Source organism: Diadema antillarum, unplaced genomic scaffold, assembly GCF_040938485.1.
Source record: "Diadema antillarum isolate AM-2024a unplaced genomic scaffold, OU_Dant_1.0 seq00003100_RagTag, whole genome shotgun sequence".
Classification (NCBI taxonomy): Eukaryota; Metazoa; Echinodermata; class Echinoidea; order Diadematoida; family Diadematidae; genus Diadema; species Diadema antillarum.
This window is the reverse complement of record NW_027273689.1, coordinates 793-8,367: the sequence shown is the minus strand read 5'-3', so window position 1 is coordinate 8,367 and position 7,575 is coordinate 793. Positions and strand designations below refer to the sequence as shown.

Here is a 7,575-nt window from a genome sequence, read left to right as displayed (position 1 = left end):
TACCCAAGCCAAGGGTCTCAACGCAGATACAAGGAAGCTGGTTGGGTGTCGCGGACATCCTACGCGGATTCGTCAGGGAGCACATCTAGGCCTTTTTTAGGCCAACGAAACCAGTGGAGGAAGAGGACCCCACAAGCTCCCCATACGTTTACCCCGACAGCGTCTCGAGAGGGACGCCAAGCCCCACAGTACCGGAAGCTCGGCCAAGGGCAGGGCAGGATGAAATAGAGCAACTCCCAAACAGTGATGAGGTAAGGGAGACAATAACATCTAATGTCAATGATATTGCAGTCGGAGGTCGACTGAAGCTACATATGCACAACTGGGGAGAGCTTACATCTGATACATATATTTTGCAAGCTGTACAGGGCTACAAGCTTGAATTTGACCCAGCTAAATATCCCCCTTGTAGGGAAAAACCCCTTCATGAATTCAAAAGAAATTCTGAGGAAATGGCCTCGATTCAGGAAGAAATCAACAAGCTGGTTGAGAAAAATGTCATAGAAGCATGTGAACATGTAGAAGGGGAATTCATATCAAATATTTTCACAAGGCCAAAGAAGAATGGCGGCCTCAGGGTCATCTTGGATTTGACAGAATTAAACAAGAGTATTTTGTATCAGCATTTTAAGATGGATAATATCAAGACAGCTCTACCGCTTATTTCTCCGGGAGATTATTTAGCTTCAGTCGATCTCCGAGACGCATACTTCACGGTTCCTATCCACCCAGATTCTCGAAAATTCCTGAGATTTACATGGCAGGGAAGGTTATGGCAATTTCAAGCACTTCCCAATGGGCTTAGTTCAGCACCAAGGCTCTTTACAAAACTGCTAAAGCCTGTTTTGGCAACGCTCAGGGAGCAGGGCCACATTGTAATTGCATATCTAGATGATACACTTATCATTGCAAAAACTGCCGAGGAAATGCAGGCAGCAGTGAGCGCAACTACTAAGTTGCTATCAAATTTGGGGTTTATTGTTCACCCTGAAAAATCAGTTTTAGAGCCTACTCATGAGATTACCTTTCTGGGTTTCAATCTGAACACTCTGGATATGAGTGTTAGGCTTCCAAAAGAAAAACAGGAGAACATAAAGCAGTCTTGTAAAGAACTGTTGGCTACTGAGAAACCTGTTATCAGAACAGTTGCAAAGGTTATTGGACAACTAGTGGCATCATTCCCAGCAGTACAATATGGCCCTCTCTATTATAGAGCCTTAGAGAAAGACAAGATTCTTGCCCTTGCAAGGAACAAGGGACATTTCGATAGGCATATGACCTTGTCAAGAGAAAGCATCCATGAAATTCAGTGGTGGATATGGAACCTTGAGTCACAGTTTAGCCCAATGCAGAGGGCAAAACCAGATGTGGAAATCCACACAGATGCCAGTGGTAAAGGCTGGGGGGCAACAAATCTGTGCACTTCAACAGGTGGCAGATGGAATAGTGATGAGTTGAAAGAGGCAAATCAGAATAAAATTAACCTGCTAGAAATGGTAGCAGTTAGTCATGGGCTAAAAGCCTTTTGCTCAGAGAAAAGGAGCAATCATGTACTTGTTAGAGCAGATAACATAACGGCTGTCGCATATCTGAACAATATGGGTGGCACAAAATCTCCTGAATGTAATCAAATGGCCATTGATATTTGGGAATGGTGTATTAGTAAGGACATCTGGCTTACAGCTGCTCACCTACCTGGGCGATTGAATATTGAAGCAGATCGCATGTCTCGAAAATTCTCGGACAGCACAGAATGGATGTTGAATAAGAGCATATTTCAACAAATAATCAGGAGATTTGGTGTGCCTGAAATTGACATGTTTGCCTCCCGCCTAAATAAACAGGTAGACCGATATATTTCTTGGAGGCCTGAACCAGAGGCCTGGGCAGTAGATGCCTTCACAGTTGATTGGAGTCAGTGGGAGTTTTATGCCTTTCCCCCATTCAATCTAGTGCCAATGTGCTTGCAGAAAATTCAGAAGGATGAGGCATGTGGGATTTTAGTGGTGCCCAATTGGCCAACACAGGTTTGGTACCCTATCCTTAAGAGTATGCTGGTTGAGGAACCCATGTTAATTCGAAAGAGTAAGACATTATTATGTCAACCAGTTTCAGGCACCCCACATCCTTTGAATAATCACTTGTCTCTATTATGTTGCAGGCTTGGAAGGGACTTTACGCAGAGCAGGGCCTCGCACAAAGGACAATAGACATCATAGCTGCGTCGTGGAAAGGATCCACTAAAGCACAGTACCAGGTGTACATCAGAAAATGGAAAAGATTTTGTGCAGAGAGACACATTAATTATTTGAATGTCCAAGTTTGTGATGTCCTTGCATTTCTTACAAATATGTTAGACAAAGAAAAAGTTGGATACAGTAGCCTGAATACAGCCAGGAGTGCCCTTTCCACGTTTCTCATAGTTGATGGTGGACGACAGCCTCTTGGGTCGCACCCACTTGTAAATAGGTTTATGAAAGGAGTTTTTCATTTAAAGCCGCCTGCTCCTCGCTACTCTTCTATCTGGGATGTTAAAGTCGTCTTGGACTACCTCAGAAAGCTGTCTCCATCCAAGGCACTTAATCTGAAGCAACTTACTCAGAAATTGACTATGCTGATAGCACTTGTTTCTGCACAAAGGGTGCAGTCTCTTCATGTTATCCACCTGGACAGGATGAGGTGGAAAAAATCATCTGTTGAGATTTCTTTTGAGAACACACTGAAACAAAACAAGCCTGGAAATACGGGATTCAGTGTCACACTAAATGCGTACCCTCCAGATAGGAGATTGTGCATAGTGAATTATATGAAAGAGTATGTGCAGCGGACACAGAATCTAAGAGGGATGGAGAGACATTTGTTAGTAGCTTATAAGAAGCCTCACCGTCGTGCATCAAAGCAAACAATTGCACGTTGGATTAAGACTGTCCTTCATGACGCTGGTGTCGATACACAGACCTTCAGTGCTCACTCCACAAGGGCGGCCTCTACGTCAGCAGCACAAAGGAGTGAGGTGCCTGTGTCAGAAATCCTCTCAAGGGCTGGATGGGTGGCTGAGAAGACATTCCGCAAGTTTATTGCAAGCCCTTACAAGATACTAACCAATTTGCCCAGGCTTTACTGAAAATGTGACTTGGCAACTTCAGTCTGCATATGGAATGGCAGTCTGCACAGAGTGCACAGGTATGTCTGTCTGTAGTGATGCCGTTGATGGCTTACAGATGTATTGTTCTGTACGTGACTACAGGGCTTTGAAATCTCATATTACACCCGATGAGACATGTAGTCTCGATCGGAGACTTACGTAATAAAATAGGAAGATTAAATGAGAACTTACCTGTTTGAAATTTAATCTTGATTTTATAAGTAAGTCGTAGAGAAGAGACTACATCCCTCCTCTTCCCACCCTGCGACTTACGTAGCCTTATGCAGGTAAAGTTCTCAACATCTTCATCTTCCTATCAATATATCCTGTAGTCTCGTACAGCTTTAAAAAATTGCCACACACGTGACCAGCGGGATCTCATATTACACCCGATGAGACATGTAGTCTCTTCTCTACGACTTACTTATAAAATCAAGATTAAATTTCAAACAGGTAAGTTCTCATTTAATCTTCCTATTAAACTTTGCTTTGCCCTGTACAGGGCTACTTATCTTTCACTTTGTGTAACATCTTCTGTCATCACACTTGTCACCATTTGTATGCCTCTGCCACTAAGTGTCGTCAGAGGCATTATGTTTTCAGGTTGTCTGTCCATCCATCCATCCGTCCGTAATCAATTTTGTGGACAGCATAACTAAAAAACTGTTTTAGGTGTCCTAATGAAACTTGGCATGTGTATGTATGAGTGAGCAAAGTTGTGCCTATCAACTTTTGGGTGCACATGCTCAAAGTCAAAGGTCATAAGGTCAAGGTTAAATGCTCAAAATTTTGCCGTATCCCCCATATCTATGCAATGCCAGAAGGTACTTTCTTGAAACTTAGTGTATACATGTACATGTACTACCAAATAAAGATTATCCAGAAAGAGTTTCAGGTCATTAGGTCAAAGGTCAAGAGAAAATGTTAAAATTCCACTTTTTTCCTCCATATTTTGCAAATAGTTCAAGCTATCTTCATGGAACTTAGTACATATGCATGTCCTGACTGGCAGTGATTATCTAGAGAATTGGGTCAGAGGTCAGGGGTCAAAGATCAATGTCAACTCCTCAAATTTTCACTATTTCCCTCATATTTATGCAGTGCCTGCAGGATTTTTCTTGAAACTTTATACATATACATGTATACGTTTTTTCCCAATAGAGATTCTCTGGGAATTCCTGGGAAGTTTCTTTCCAAAAGTTCAGAGGTTAAAAGGTCAAGTGAAAGTGCTGAATTTCGCTTCTTCCTCCATATCTCAAAAGTGACTCAAGGTACATATTTATGCATGTTCTACCTGACAGTGATCCTCTTGGGAATTTCAGGGTCATAGGGTCAAAGGTCAAGGGTCAAAGGCTTGCTTAAAATGTTAATATTTTACTATTTAACACTGAAATTGTACTTTTTCCATAACTTGAAAATTGCTCAATGCATAAACTTATAAAATGGTCAAAAGTCAAGTAAAAATCCTCAAATCCCCAAATACCTGCACTCTTAGACTGTATAGCCATTCATCCAATTAAACCTAGTTCAAAGAAAGTGAACATTAAACACATTTGTGACAAACCTATCATTTTGATATGTTGCCTTTTATGTGAAACTGTCATCACACATTGTCGAGACAATGTACTATAGACCTATTACGAGAACCGAGCATTATGGCGGAGGCGTACCAGTCGCCATAGCCACATTTCTAGTTTCTTTTTCATACTGGTCAGTTATTTCATGTGAAACACTATACATTTTTGTATTTCTTCGTGGCATATGTGTCCAAATGTAACTTGTCAAAACCCACTTGTTTTATCTTAATACATTCTCTGATTTGTCTCTCATATTTGACATCATTTCAATCGCCAAAATCATCTGTATGAGTTCGAGTACAATTTAACAATATTCTTTTTACCAATATGCTAGTGTGATTTGCCTTAGTAGAGAATTTACTTTTAGGGCTTATTCCAGTAAAACAGCTCAAAATTTGTTTAAATCCTGCAGACACTGGTAACCTGTTCTTGGGGCTGTCTGAAGAGAATCTCAAATTGATCTACATTGGAGCTGGGGTGGCTGGAGGACTCTTCCTGCTCATCCTCATAATTGTTGTTGTCATCGTCTGCAGACGCAAGCCAGACCCGTCCAGCATTAGAAGTGAGTACATCACAATTCCAATTAAAATAAGAAATTGTACCCAAAAAGAGGGACACAAGAAGGGACTGATGTATAATGAAACATTCATACAACACTCGAACCAAAACTCATCTCTCACTTGCAGCAAAATGATGTTATCATGTAACACTCAAAAGTACATTGATATTTGGAACACAAAGGAATCGGAGCAGGCAGAAGCAAAGGAGAGGAAAAATTGGCAGAATTTGGACTAAGAAAAACATTTAAATAACACAAACACAATACATGAGCATGTAAGCAATAATTACATTCAATGTGTGATACATTGTACAAGATATAGTACTAGCATATGTGCAGTCATTACCCAAATGTCATGCCATCTTCAATACCATTCAAGTTTAATACCTGCAAACACTGTAACTGACTGAACAACAAAGCCATAGGGTTTCAACCTCCCTTGGAAGCAGTGGCTTACCCTGAATGCATCCAAACCCCCCATGCAAGGACAGGTCACTGCCTACATAAATGGGAATTCTTGGATAGTCTGGCATGTGACTGTGGCCACCTTGACCAAACCCTGCATCACATCATGGAGGACTGCCACCTTCAGAAGATTCCAGGAGGACTTATTACCCTACATCGACGTAAATAAGCACTGAATTGATCAGTGTTTTTTAATAGTAGCCATGGTACAAAATCATAGGCGTACATACTCGAGCAGGATTCGAACCTACGACCTCCTGATCTCCAGACAGGTGTCATCTCCACTAGACCACCGAGCTTCCTCCCAACAGCAAGTGTTGGTTCCAATCCTTATAACATGCAGCGGGTACCGACAAATTACCCTACATCGATGTAAATAAGCACTGAATTGATAAGTGTATTTAGTAGTAGCCATGATAAAAAAATCATGTGCGTACATACTCAAGCAGGAATCGAACATACAACTTCCTGATCTCCGGACAGGCGTCATCTCCACTAGACCACCAAGCTTCCACCCGACTGCAAGTGTTGGTTCTAATCCTTCCAGCGTGCAGTAGGGCAATTTGTCAATCAGTTGCAATGAAAACATCTCGACGGAAGAATTTCATGAATTTGAATAATTGCACAGTACCCATTGCATGCTATAAAATAGGCCCCTTGGAGCCCTGGGAGTCCAAAATTTGGGCCTAAATGGTGCATTTTCATCTTCTTGACAATGCATGGTATGATTTTTACCAAACTTGGCAGGTATTATTGCTTGGGTGATTATATTTGTACAAATGGGCATCATTCCCCACCTGGGGGTCCCTTGGAGCACAATACCAGCGGTGATGGAGGGGGAGACAGAAACCCCCAAATTAAGGAATCTTTACAAATCATCTGTCAAACCATGAGTGATGGACTTAAGTAGTGCTATGAGTAACAAAAATCTAAGAAATCTTTATGAATCAATCTAGAACCAGAAGAGATGGGCTATTAAAGTTAGTGCTGTGAGTAAGTAGATTGGTGACTCTGGTTTCTAGTTTGTTCGTTACAGATGCAGGGATGGGGGTTCAAGTTAGGGCTCTATTTTTCTCATCTTTATCTTCTTGAATAAGCATGATCAGAGTTTCACCAAACTTAACAGGTGTTATCGCCTAGAGAATATATTTGTGCAAATTAGGCAAAATTCTTCACTTGGGGTCCTCCCAGGGGCACATTGTCCCATGGGGGTGAGGAGGAAGAGACAGAGCCCCCAAATTATGAAATCTTCACAAATTTTCATTTTAAGAACCAGAAGTGATAAGCTAAGTTAGTGCTTTAAGTAATTAGATTGGTGACTGCAAATTTAAGTCTGTTTATAGCACTTCAAGGGATGGGTCCTTCAGGGGACAACACATTTTCTTCCTTGTCTTAAAACACACTATCAAATTTGTCACCAAAGCCAGTGCATTATCACTAGGGCAACAATTTATATAGGATTACATATTGATAGAAGGGCCCCAGAACCCTCTATTAGATTTTAAAAAAAAAAATGTTGTTTAAAACCAGAAATACTCTGAGTAAATTCAGCAGGTCAGAGATCTCAGTGAGATGTGGGCTACTCACAGATTCTGTCTTCAAGGGAGTCCCTCCCATCTGCCTCATCCTTATGTTGTGACTGAGGCATCCTGTCGGGGTTGGGAGAGGTTCTCTTCATTTGTTCCATCCCACAGGTACGTTTTCGGATGAGGAGCTGTGGTCCACATAAGTTCACCAGAGCAGAAGGCAGTTCTGTGTCAACTGATGGGTCATGTTCAACGTCAGGCAATTCATAGTTGCTCAGGAAATGCCACAGTGGTCTCGTTCAG

The 7,575-nt window shown here is 41.6% G+C and overlaps 1 non-coding gene across 1 annotated transcript; it reads right to left on the bottom strand.

Moving 5' to 3' along the window:
- Positions 1–5,972: 5,972 nt before the first annotated feature.
- On the bottom strand, positions 5,973–6,045 carry Trnas-gga (transfer RNA serine (anticodon GGA)). The gene has a single exon. It is a non-coding gene; the product is annotated as a tRNA-Ser (tRNA).
- Positions 6,046–7,575: the final 1,530 nt, after the last annotated feature.